This window comes from Zalophus californianus, chromosome 3 (assembly GCF_009762305.2).
Source record: "Zalophus californianus isolate mZalCal1 chromosome 3, mZalCal1.pri.v2, whole genome shotgun sequence".
Taxonomy (NCBI): Eukaryota; Metazoa; Chordata; class Mammalia; order Carnivora; family Otariidae; genus Zalophus; species Zalophus californianus.
Window position 1 is genome coordinate 25848521 of NC_045597.1, and position 14581 is coordinate 25863101.

Consider the following 14581-nt stretch of genomic DNA (forward strand, 5'->3'; position numbering starts at 1 on the left):
GAAAAGAAAGTATATCATTCAGGGGCCAGGAGCAGAGTTCTACATATGTCTATTAGCTCATACTCATTAATGATGATGTCCAAAGTTTCAGTGCTTTTGTTAACTTTTGTTCTGCTTTTTCCTTCAATGTCTAAATTGAGATGGTAGTAGGTGAAAATACCATTTCTCTATGGATTTTCCTCTTCCTAGCAATTTGCCCAGTTTGTGTATCTATTCATTTATTTAAACAGTGTTTTATTAGTTTCAGGTGTACAATATAGTGATTCAACACGTCCATACTACACCTGGTGCTCATCACAACAAGTGATTCAACACTTCCATACAATACCTAGTGCTCATCACAAGGGCACTCCTTAATCCCCCCACCTATCTCCCCTCTGGTAATTGTCAGTTTGTTCTCTATAATGAAGAGTCTGTTTCTTGGTTTCTCTCTCTCTCCCTTTTTCTTTTCCCTTTGCTCATTTGTTTTTTAAATTCAACATATGTGTGAAATCTAAATATATTATTAGCATTCATTATCAAAAATGGAAAAGTAAGTTTTTGTTACAGCTAATTTATTCCTGCATATGCCTTAGTGGGTCTATAGTTGCCACCTAGTTCTTTCCTAATTACAAGCTTAAATAAGTTTCCTTAGTTAAGTGGGTACACTACAAATCTTATGACGGTCTTGCCATTTAAAGAAGTGAAATATTCTGCCTTCAACTTCTAAGTTGGGGCACCTGAGTGGCTCAGTCTGTTAAGCGCCTGCCTTCGGCTCAGGTCATAATCCTGGAGTCCCCAAATCGAGCCCCACATCAGGCTCCCTGCTCAGCAGGAATTCTGCTTCTCCCTCTACCCCTCATGCCCTCACCCCACTCTCTTGTGCTCTCTCTCTCTCAAATAAATAAATAAAATCTTAAAAAAAAAGACTTCTGAGTCACTGTTTAGTTCAAGAGTTTTTGAAGGCTTTTAGCACTTTCCTAACCAACATTATACGGAGTTCAAAACACTACAGAGAAAGGTATACAAGAGTATATGCTTAAATACTAGTTACTTAGATTTAAAATATGCTTATTTAACCATGCTGTGATAAGCATATTTTATATAATTTTACCCCTTATAAATATAGTTTACTCTCTCAATTAGGTCAATAAAAGGTCATATTGATTCTTTGTGACACCAGTGTATCATTTAGAGGTGGTCCCTTTGGAAAAAAGAACTAATTAAAGAACATTTCTTGAAGACAAGGTACTTCTGAGATAATGTATTGCAGAATTATTAAAGGAATCCTCAGAACTGAGAGTTATATTGAGATACTCTTCTGATACTGATAATATATAAAGTATATTAAATTCACATTGACATTTTAAAGAATGAAATGGAAGAGCTTCCTATTATCTGTACTGAAGATCTTTTATGACACAATACTCTTATTCCTAAAATTATGATTAAAACTGCACTTCAAAAGTCAAGTCTTTTCAAAGAATCTCTAAATTACTGAGTACAGAATTTGAAAATTTTATCTGATGTTCTTATGAAAAATTCTCTTGACCTTTGGTTTAACATTGAAGAGCTTTCTTATTTTCTAAGAGCCTCTTTTGCTCTATTCTTTTCATGAGAGTGGAGCAATAGGGAAAAATATCTAATAGAAAATATTTGCTAAGTATGCTATGAGAGTAAAACTTCCTTACATTTGTGAGTGTGTATAGTTTTATTGTATGTGTATATATATTCATGCAATGTGATTAGAACACACTTATATAATTAGAATCTAAAATATTTAACTTGAAATATTATCCTAATTTTCTTTGCTCTGAAGAGTGCATCATAAAGAAGTTTTCTAGGTCATGGTATTCTTTAAATGAGTAAATTAAGGACACTTGCAGCTGTGAATAGAAGAATTAGTCTTATTACTTTTAGGTTAAAAGGATAATATTACAGAATACAAAATATGAGCTCTATAACTATATTATGAGAAAGAACTTTAAGCATTGTATGTTTTATCTGTAGAAAGAGCTTCATTGTTACTGTCTGTGCATTAGAATCTCAAAGTCTCCAATCTGGCGACAAAGGACTAAGGCTTGGAAGGGGCTATTTCTATTTAGGCATGGTGATTGTCCACGTTCATTTCTTTTCTTTCCCAACCCCAAATGAAATGAAGTGAAATCATTAAAATAAATACAAAAGACAATGAGGGGAAAACATCATCAGAAGAAAGCTTTAAACAAACATTGTGGATGCAGGGAATTGAACAGGAAGAGTTGACATTTTTATATAGACCTGATGAGAAATAATTCATATTGTCCTTGAAATTCTCAGAATTTAAACTGAAAAATGATGCACACAGCTAAAAACCAGTGGGCTGTTGAAAGCAGCGATTGCCCCTTGTCCTCTGCCAGATGGAATACAGATAATTTATTTTATGAAAAACGTAACAAAAGGTTCTCTGCGTTCTTGAACCCAAGCCCAGTAGAAGCCTGCGAGAGAAGGCACACAATCCAATCTTTGTGATTTCTCTTCCAGCTCATTTTTTGCATAGGCTCTGTAAAAGGGAAAATGCTGATACCCAACCATAGAGTACATGTCACATCTTCTCTGAACAAGAAAGGATTGCAGAAAATCACTGTAGTCGGGGAAGAGCAGGAGAAATTTACAGGTAGGATTGTAAAAGCAGTAGGAGAGATTTTTATGTCCACCACTTATTATTACTGAGAATTGTGATTTACACCATGGCTTACTGTATTGTACTTCTAGTCATGAAAACAGCAAGTCCAATGCAGCTTTAGGAAGAATTGTTTACACAAGAATATAGCCAAATTAATTTTGGTAAGGAGTGGGTAGGGCATTTACAATTAACAGTGATCACAGACAGCCTCTCAGTATCCACCCCCTGAGGATTAGGTGATAAAAACTTAGACAGTTCTTTAAAAGAGCATCATCAGAGTAAATCCAGAGAGTATAACACTAGCAGATCTCCTCCATGAACTCCGTTCCTTGTACTCCCCTAAGAACATCTGGGGAAGCATGATCCAGTCCCAGGGTTATCACCCACTGATAAATTTTGCCTAGGGATCCAGAGCTCACAGAGAAAATTAAACACATGAGATTTCAATCACTGTTAAAGAAAACTAATGAACTGAAAAACTTAAATATGCTGATCGCTCTCTCCCAGCCTCCATCTATTCTCTGCTCCTCACTGCTCTGCTTGTATCCTAAACCATGGAGGCCATACCCTGCATCACCTCAACCTTTTCCCTTGGGTTTTGAATTTGGTTCTGCTGAGACAGAACCTGTCTCTGGGAGAGATGGGTTTGCTCACTTTGCAGTATAACGAAGCCCATGTTTTCTCTGGAGCAAGTCAGACATGTTTCTTTCCATTATGAAAGTAGCTGGTTCCTTGAACTCAGGATCCTTCACCTTTAATATGACCTACTGTGTGGGGGGTGCTCGGTGTTGTCTAACACACCCTCTGCAATGACCTAATTTTGTATATGCAAGTACTGTTGATCAGCTTTCTTACTGACTGGGCTATTTCACAATTCCTCGGGGAGAGAAATAAAGTTATTGATGATTTGTGGTAGTTTATTTAAGCTTCTTTATTACATCACCCGTATGGGATTGGGCCTCAGGGAACCAGAGTTAGAATGATAATATTCCAGCTATTGCTATGGCCATGAGTAATAATAAACGCCTTAAAAAAAAATGTGATCCAGGTTTCTTCTATTTTCTGCAAACATCTCAAATTTTTAGATTGGCAGACTAATGTTTTAGTTTTCAAGGATGAGTAAAATGTCATACCTTTTACAGTCCTATCCAGCAAGGTCAAAAATATATCTATATAACACTAGAACATTATTCACCCTTTATGTTGGGTTGTCATTTACACAAATGATGTGAAAACTATGTTAAGTAAGATTTTTGCATCTTGGCACAAGCCAAAGTGATGGATCAAGGTGCTGAATGAATTATCATTGTGTTCTTCACCACCATGCATCTACAGTTAAAATAAGCAAAACAATATCGGTACTGCCAAAATTACCATTAACAATTTGGTTACTAAATACTTTATACACATATATGTATATGGTTATAATTGTGTTTTCTATACAGTATATCTTACTAGAGATGAATAGTCAATTACTCTGCATTAAAGTCACTTGGGATAGGTAAAAATTTAAATTTATTTGTATTATTTACTTTACATTTTTAAGGATGCTTTTAAATTTAATTTTATTTTAAACTTGTATATATTATTTCTATTAATATCAAGTCAAAGCAAAGCATATTTAAAGAAGACTAATTTGTATCCATGACTTTTCCATTCTCTGCTTTCCTTCAGAGATAACCATTTAAAAACTACAACATAGGGCGCCTGGGTGGCTCAGTTGGTTAAACGACTGCCTTCAGCTCAGGTCATGATCCTGGAGTCCCTGGATCGAGTCCCGCATCAGGCTCCCTGCTCAGCAGGGAGTCTGCTTCTCCCTCTGACCCTCCCCACTCTCATGTGTGCTCTCTCTCTCTCATTCTCTCTTTCAAATAAATAAATAAAATCTTAAAAAAAAAACTACAACATATACATAACTAGATATGTATTTATCTGTATAGTAGGTATGCGTGTATCTACATTTTCTTAGGTTAAACTAGGAATACTATGCACATTTCCTAGAGATTATTTATTAGTAAAATATTAAAAAATGTTTTCTTTTCTTTTTACAGTCATGCATTTCTCTATTTTGTTGTGTGCTGTGTGTTGCCCCTTTTGTCTGTTTATCATAGTTTATTTAACCAGTATGCCATTGGTGGCCTTTTCAGAAGTGTCCAGTTATTTATTATGATGTTTTATTTTTGCTATTACAAATTGTACTTCAGAAAAAGTCCTTACATGTTAATTTTATATTCTTTGAATAAATATTTAGGATGCATCCTTAAAATTGGGCCTGCTAAATGAAAAGGTAAGTGTCTGTGGAATTTTTTTTATTTTGCCATACCCTCTTCCATGAAAGTAGCATTTCCATCAACAATAACAACAACTGAATTATCTGTTTCCCCACAGCTGCACAACAGAATATATAATTAAACCATTAGATTGTTCCAATCTAATTAGTGTAATTCTATATGAATTTCTCTTATGAGAATTAGCTTTACTTAAAACATTGTTATATTAAACTCTTCTCAATGTAATTATTTCAACTCTTAGGAGTGCCCCAACTTTTCCTTCACATTTTTAACCTTTTTTCTATGCTCCAGTTTCGGTGGTAGCCATAGATCAATTTGGATTTGCTAAAGTTATCATTTAGTTGGTTTTTTTTACCACAAAGAATTCTTCCAGAAAGTTTTCTATGATTTTTTAAAATGTATAAAATATTAAAAATTATTTAAATAATTATGGGGATAAGAATTTCTTTGACAATCCAAGCTGTGAAAACTGGCTTTTATCTCTTACAAATGTATTGGAGCCATTTTTCTAAAACCACACATTTACATTTACATTTTTGTTTAATCAATCCCCTGTTTCACTTGAATAAGGTCTCAAGAAATTTCCTTAGCTCTCATATGTCTGAATGGTAACTTCCTGTTGTAAAACACAATTACAAATTAAACTGGCTAAAAATACTAGTTTGAAAATATATATTTTTATGCTTAGTTTTCCCTTGCTTTTCATAATTCATTAGCACTGATAAAATTTATTATATCATATATATACATATATATGATTTTTAATGTGTAGGTATGGAACATTTTATGACTCCATGTCCATGTACTTCACAAAATTTTATAGGACACATATTTAAACTGTGAATCTATAGTATCTATAATATCCAAAAAATGAATACTGTACAGAAAAATTTTCCAAGGTTTAAAAGGATTAAAATCAAGATTACTGGGTGTCCTTTCAGTCAGTGGATTTCTGGGAGTTGTCTCTGGGATTATATGATTTACCATAAATGTGAACAATTGATTGTCTTTGTTATTAACTAGGCTATTTTACAACTCTGTTCAGGGAGAAATAAATTTATAGAAAATTGAAGGTATACAAATGTTTCCTGACCATTACAACACAAAAAATCCCAGCTCAGAGTTTTGTAAATCAGTTTTTTTTCTTACAGAAAATATATATCTGAGTCCATTTCTCATCTAAACCAGTTTAAATATATTACCGTCATCCTCATTAATCAATGAGCTTAATAAAATCTATGACACACGTTCTTTTAGTATTTGCATGAAATTCATGGTTTTACTTTTTGAAAAATTATACTTTGACAATAACCACATATGTCAATCGGAAACTATTTCTTAGAATATTGCCTATATGATATAGCAGAAAATTTCAGTGTGACTGCATTACTCATTGCAATCAAAAAACAGTTTATAATGTATTGAATACAATTTGAATTAGAACAAATAAGAAACACATTTTACAACTGTTAATAGGCCCTCATAAACAAACACTACAAATAGAAAATTTTTAAAAATATATGCATTTTAAGTGCTATATTTTGTCCTTATGTCATTCCCTGAACTAAAAATAATCTTTAAAAATAGCCGTAGAAACTGACATTATATTTGTTATTACCTGTAAAGTGTACTTCCTTATATCTTGATAAGTAAACCTGAATAATTCAGGAATTGTGTCGTAGGACAAAAATGACTCAGTAGTTACATATCCCAATTCTATTATTGTTGTTTAGGGCATTGTCATAAATAGACTAAGAAATGGTAAGGGACTTACTTATATGATTTATATTTCTATGCTAACAATATTATAGATGTCTGCTATAACATCATCTCATTTACTTAACGTTTTAATTTATAAAATGTTTTCAAAAAGGATGCTAACATCTAGACTTTTAAGAATTTATTTTAAGTCCCTTAAATTGTAAAACTTATACATGGTATCTGGTAATTTTTTTTCATTTTTACTTCCCATTACATCCTTAAATGCAAAGCACATGTGAACAATAGAAATAGAGTTCTTTGTTTTTGGCAGATTTTCATATTATCCATAGATGACATTAACTGACTATAGTGGAAAATCTCACCCAGAAAATAGTACCCGTAAAGTGCTTCTGTGGCTTAGATCAAGAACATTTAGACCTAGTATATGTTATTTCAGCCAATAGTCAATTCTCTCAGTATATGTGACTTTCTCAATTTGTAATACTTAAAGATAGCAGGTATAGGGCCTGTCTGATATCCATTTTAATAATTACAAACTGGGTATTATAATCACATATATTTAAAAATTTGCTCTAGTTGTATACAATTAAAATTATTTGAGTGATATAATCATATATAAAAAAAGGCCTTCCATTATCTATGTTTAATAATTGCATGGTTATATATGAAATTATGCCAAAAATTAAATAGGTAAAGAATACTGGTTTATTTTAATGGAATCTGTATAGAATACTGTTTTACTGTCCTTGCTGGTGGCAGTTTGTAGAAAATGCCAAGCAACAGTGATTTGGGAAGGATTAATAAAGAAAATGACAAAATTGCTAATGAAAAATAGACTCCATATTAGAGGTTAATTAAGAGCCAAAATAAATATATTTGGCCTAATTAGGATAAACCCAACAGATTTAGAAAACTCTAATTTTAAAGTTCAAAGAATACTAAGATTTCTATCATATCTCCTGCATGAAATGAAAAAGAGATTAATAAGAATTGATTAAAATGTTAATAGTAAAAGAGAAAATGAGTAAAGCACTTGGGAGAATTGTTACTATTTTGTACACTCATTTATCACAAACACATTATAAAAGCCTAATCGTAAGGATAAAGCCTGTATTTAGAACTTCACTCGAATATCATGTAGCTGCATGTACTTTGTTGTGCAAGTCAGATTCCCAGGCTCTAGGCTTTCTCTATCTTATAATATTTTTTTTAAAGATTTTATTTATTTATTTGACAGAGAGACACAGCGAAAGAGGGAACAGAAGCAGAGGGAGTGGGAGAGGGAGAGCAGGCTTCCCGCCGAGCAGGGAGCCCGATGCGGGGCTCGAGCCCAGGACCCTGGGATCGTGACCTGAGCCGAAGGCAGATGCTTAACGACTGAGCCACCCAGGCGCCTGGCTTTCTCTATCTTCTTTACTATCTTACTACAATGCAGAGAATATAAACAGATACCATTTGCTCCGTTTTAAAGATGAGAATTAAGTTCAAAAGATTCTATAACTTGTGCAGAACCAGTCAGGTGATAAATTACCGACACAATGGCAGAATCCATCTATTTTGTTTTGTTTTAGTATCATTTTGTTTTTCCATGTGTCCTTTGCCTATTAAGGTAACCTGCATTTAGTAGTCATTTCATACTTTTGGGTGATCAAATTTAAACAGAACCTTAAATATTTCATATTTTTCAATAAATTGGCCCAAGTGAGTATATAAATTCAATCATGTAGGATTATCTGAGAATTATTATGCAACTACCTATAGTAGTCAGATATAAAATCAGAATAATAAAAAGTATTAGTAAGAAATGGAACTTATATTGAGATTCAAGAGGGAATTTCAAAAATTTTTAAGCTCAATCAAAAAGAAACATCAAGAAGCAAATATAAGTGAAAATGTCTTTTTTTCCCCGTAAGCATAATGTTATAATTGGATTTATTAGGGGTTAAAAATTCGGACTTTTCTCTTACCCTTTCTCCCTCTTCTTTTCTCTCTCTAGTAATAATAATAATAACCACAATAATAAGTATATGATTGGTGTCTTTCATGCAACAGAACATTTTCTTTAATAAAGAAATTTTTATTTGAATGAGAACAACAACAAAATCTCATGAAGCATTGATAGCTGATTTGTCAGTCTTTACAGCTGCCTGCTCAGATACCAGCAATTCATTGTAGAGCTCACACAGGGTAGAAGCATGGTTTCTAAAGGCAATAATTTTGCTGACAGAACTACAAAAGCTGCAGTAAAAACATGACAGACTACAAATATAGAGGCTTCACTTTTAATACAACTAAAAGAAACTTTTATTCATCTTTAAAACTATGCTTCACAAAAGAAAATGGACACATAAATTATAAAAAAGGCTAACAGAAATTTGACTGGACTACGGGAAATATCTAACACAACATTTCCTCTACCACCTAATTGCTTGGTTAGTGTTGTGTAATCAACAAAATCATTGTATAAAAGAGAGTTTATTTTATTTTTTGAGAGAGAGTGTATATGTGGGAGCCTGAAATGGCAGGGGGGTGGGGGCTGGGGGGTGGGAAGGGCAGAGGTAGGAGAGTGAGAGAGAGAATCTCAAGCGGGCGCCACGCCCATCAGCATGGAGCCTGAGGTGGGCTTGATCTGAGATCATGACCGGAGCTGAAACCAAGAGTCAGACCCTTAACCGTCTGAGCCACCCAGATGCCCCTAAAAGAGACATTTTAAAGACACCAGCTTCTTACTATGCCTACAGAAAAGATGAAATCATTCAGTGTATTAAAGGTATGTGCTGTTTGTGAGCAGAATTCCTCGCAGGCCACTCTCAAGGTAGCATACGAAGTCTCCCTGACCAAAGTTATTAGGAACCTGGTAAAAGAAGTTGAATTTCATAGAACTAATTGTAAAAGGTAAAGTTAAAAGTAAGATTTTTGTCTAGATATGGTGTATATGATGTGTGATGGTCTAAAGTCTTTCACCTTGTCAAAAGCTCATATGCAGCCAGTCTGGATGTATGCAGATTCCTAGAGGCCTCAGTACTCTGGACAAGTAGAGCAAGTGAATCAAATTCTAAATACACATCAGCTAAAATTCTTCAGTCTACTATGTTAAGATGTACTAGAGCTTTACCATTGGCCTTGTTAAAAATTAGAAGGCACCTGTAAGTAAGCACTGGATTTCTCCCTTTAAATTTATGTTTGGCAGACCTATACATTTGGGTCTGAGCCCATGTCCTACACATGACTTAAGTGAATCCTCTTATAATCATGTTCAATACGTAAAAGAGCTTTTCTCATTGTAGAAACCCTCTCAAGTGCTCTGATTATGCATTTGGCTAGCAAAGTAAAAAAAATAATAAATATAAAAATAAATCAAAACTGAATTCACACTTAACCATGTGAAGCCAGCACCTCAAGAGAACTGGTTTGTGCTTCCTACAAAGAACTTGAGATTTCTGGACCAACTGACATGATCAGCGAGCCCTCTTGCTCAACTGTTGAACCCAAAAGTTAAAACCAGTAATAGACATGACCCGCTTAACTCATGCTCTAACTGAAATCCGGTGTTCTTATTTCTTATTGCACTTTCTTGAGGCATTGAGGAAGGTGTTTTGCAATGACCAGAACTTTCCAACAGTCAGACCAAAAAAAGCCCTGATAGCAACAGGAATGCCTAGAAGACCACCCCCAACACACATCCCATTCCCTGCCCATGGTCACCGCTGAACACAAACTGACCCCCATCCATGACCATGTACTCTTTGCCTCCTGTTTTGTACTTACCCTTTTGAATCTCTCTCTATAAAACTCTAGCTGTCCATCTTGCCAGCAGAGAGGTTAGTTGTCAAGACTTGAGCCTGCCAACTCCCCTGGCTGCTGGCACCCAAAATAAATTTGTCCTTTTCAACTCATCTCTTGAGTTACTGGCTTCTCTTGTGATGAGTTTATCTGAGTTTGTTCAGCAACAGTGTTGGCAAACCCAGCCAGGAGCTATGCTTTTGATTTGTCCAGGCCCCTCAGGGTTCCCTGGGATAGAACTGTTGGCCAAGGCATTGTGTCAGGGCCCACCATTTGTTTCTTGAGTTAGCAGCTATGATAGATCAGTTACAATACTGGTAGTGAACTAACTACTAGTTAGTAAAGAGCTTCTAACTACTAAACTAGAAGGAGGAATTCTAACAGATTATTAATGCCATAGACTGCCTTGGTGTCCTATTCACAGTAGGTTTATTTCAATTAGTTTATTGAAGAATCACATCTTATTAGAAAATGAACATATCATTTGTTTCATTATGATTTTCTTTCTATACTTCCAGTAATGGTCCCCAAATCTTATTTCTAATTCTCTCTAAATTGTTCCCGGTTAAATGGAACCTTGATTTAGAAGTCCAACAATCTGTGGGGAGCCTGGGTGGCTCAGCCGTTAAGTGTCTGCCTTCGGCTCAGGTCATGACCCCAGGGTCCTGGGATAGAGTTCCGCATCGGGCTCCCTGCTCGGCGGGAAGACTGCTTCTCCCTCTCCCACTCCCCCTGCTTGTGTTCCCTCTTTTGCTGTGTCTCTTTCTGTCAAATAAATAAATAAAATCTTAAAAAAAAATAGAAGTCCAACAATCTGGTTACTGACAGTGTAGACAAAGTCAGACCATTTTTATCAGTAATTGTTGATAATAACAGAAGTAAAAGTAATGAATATGCACCTGGATACTCAGGCCCTAAACTCGACACAAAATTGTTTTGGTAGTTGGTTTGATTGGAAGGATGGTATAGAGATGAATCACAGACCTGTACTCCTGAAGCAAATAATACATTATATGTTAATTAAAAAAATAAAAAAATTTTAACAAAGAAAGAAAAGAAAACCATCTAAATAATAGACAAACAGAAATTCAGCAACTGCAGATAGAGTCTTCAAAAGAGAGATCTAATACCACGCAATTAACTCGGGGTACAATATAAATAAATAAACAAAGATGAGTGGCTGTTATTCATGCAGATTTTGTTAACTGTTATCATAGTATAATTACTGATTTAGACCCAATGCAAAAAAATTAAGTCCATAAGGACTTAAAACCATTAGAACCAAATATTAAACATTGGAAGTTCACTCTGTACCTTTTAATGGGTACCTTATTATAAGACTGTGATAGCAGATGATGGCCATGGATATCTTTGCTTTTCATATCTGGAAAAAATTATTTGGAAAAATAGAACAATTACTAAAGGGATTAATAAAAGTCATATAACAAAGAGCTTAAAATAAAAGTCATATAAGGGTGATGCAGTGGGATTGACTGAAACTCAAAAGATATTTATTGGGCTTTGCAAGGAAAACTCTTAATTAAAAATTTAGATTATCAGGCTCCAGACTTAAGCTATTCCTTAGGCTTTGATTGGGTAAGTCTTCATAGGGAACTACTAAATAATAGATTGTTAATCATTTGGACTTGAAAGCAATAAAAGCATCATAACAATTTGTAAAATAAATGGATCACCAAGAAATATTTTTGTGCATTTTGAATCAAGAATCTGATTTAACCATTTATCAGTGGTATGGCATATTCAAAGACTATTCCCCAAAGGCAGATGATATGCTGGCTTTAAAAAAAAAATCAGTTATTCATTTATTCTATCATTATTCTGATAACTGGTTTGCTTTTATTTTACTCTGAACTTGTTGGATATTTAGACATCTGCAACTTGCCCAAAGAAAAGTAAAATCAATTAGAAAATTGTAAAATTACTATAACACAGGTAGGAGATTGTAAGGACAAATATAAATAAAAAATAAGAGATTGAATTCTCCTTGAAAATAAGGGAAAAGACTTCTACCCCTCCCTTTTCTTGGAGTATTTATTTTATTTTTTAAAGATTTATTTACTTATTTTAGAGAGAGAGAGACCACAAGGGGAGGGGCAGAAGGAGAAGGGGGGAGAATCTCAAGCAGACTCCATGTTGATGTAGAGTCCAACGTGGGGCTCGATCTCACGACCCAGAGCCAAAACTAGGAGTCGAGTCGGATGCTTAACCAGTTGTGCCCCCCAAGCGCCCAGAGTATTTATTTTAGAAAATGTTTAATTGTAAGTTCTTTCCCAGTTTCTGTGAAATATATGTAAATTATTTCAAAAGCTAAATGAGCCTCTTTTCAGTTTTAAGACCCAGGGATGGCTTTCTCAGGAACCTAGGAATCATCTCTTTGATATGTAATTATAAAGTTAAAAAGCACCCTCATCTCTCTATTTCCATGGAAGGGTAAGAGCCTGACTTCAGCTGACGGACCGACATCTCACTCCAAGTTGCAAAACTATGATGTTGTCATAAAACATATAAGATTATTTTCCATTGGATAAAGCCAGTACACAAACACAGATGGTCAGCCCAACTACTAAGTGAATTTAGAAGGAACTATATATGACAAATGTGGCTGTCAAATGCTCTAAATCTAGGACTAGTTATTATCTTGAGAACATTTATATAATAACGTATTAGGGTTCCCCAGAGAAACAAAACCAATACATAAAGAGATTTATTATAAGGAACTGACTTATGAAATCATGGAGACTGACAAGTCCCAAGATCTGCAGTCCTCAAGCTGGAGACAAAGGAGAGTTGATGGTATAGTAACAGCCTGAGTCTGAGAGCAGGAGAATCAGGAGAGCTGATAGAGTCTCAGTCTGAAGGCCATTCGGCACTAAACACAGGAAGGGCCAATTTTTCCTTCTGCTGAAAAACCAAAAGCAAAACAAAAACAAGAAATGATGTTCTAGCTCAAAGGCATTCAGGCAAGAAGAATTGTTTCTTACCTACAGGATGGTCAGATCTTTTTGTTCTGTTCAGATCCTCAACCCTTTAGACGGGCCCACCCACATTAGAGAGGGCAATCTGCTTTACTCAGTCTACCAATTCAAATGTTAATTTCATCCAGAAACACCCTCACAGCCACACCCAGGTTAATATTTGAGCAAATATTTGGGCATCCTGTGGCCCAATCAAGTTGATATATAAATTAATTATCACAAGTAGGTTGTCTTCTGTTTGGCTATTAAAATGATGACTTTTTTTTCAGTCTTTATAATCTCTTAGTGGATTGCCTATGATGCATATCACATTCTGGTTTAATGCTCATTTAAAAATAAAATTGTTTTCTTTCTCTTCTACTTTTGTGGAGAAATTTTTTCCGAGCTGGGAGGAGACTTAGGTTTTAATTATATTTCCATACACTATATGTGTAAGATTGTTTCTGACCTTTTTTAATTTGCCATATTGGTCTACTGGTCTATAATTGTGCACTTGCTTAATTACTTAAGTTTTATAAAACTTCATTTTATCTTTTAGAGCAAGTCCTCCTGACTTGTTCTTTTTTTCTTAAGATTATCTTGGCTTTCATTTTTCAATTCTGTATATTATAGTTTTGGTTTTTCAAACTTCATAAAGATCAAAAACAAATTAAATTGCCTATTGAGAATTTTACCAAGATAATTTATATCTTTAGATAAATTCAGGGAAAACTGATTTCTTTTATATATTGCTTCTGCCAATCCACAAACATCTCACAATTTTTCTTTATGTTATTATTTTAAATATATTTTAATGTATTTTTATTTTTATAAATAGAATTATTTTACATATTTGTTAGTATTTGTACCCTATTTTATTTTTTAATTTTATTGAAGAGTAAAATACCTAAATATACAGCTTAAAGTATCATAAGATGAATGCTCCTAAATAAACAATATGAAACCAAGAAACACAAAATTACTAGAACTTTAAAAGCCTTCCATATTTCTTTCAAGTGATTAATGTCATTTGTAGGTAACACTACTATCATATCTTCTAACAGCATAGATTCTGACTTTTTTAAATACAGAAAACTACATTGTAATAATTTTGCATCAATATTCTTTTGCTCAATGTCAAGTTTATGAAATTGATTTATGTTACC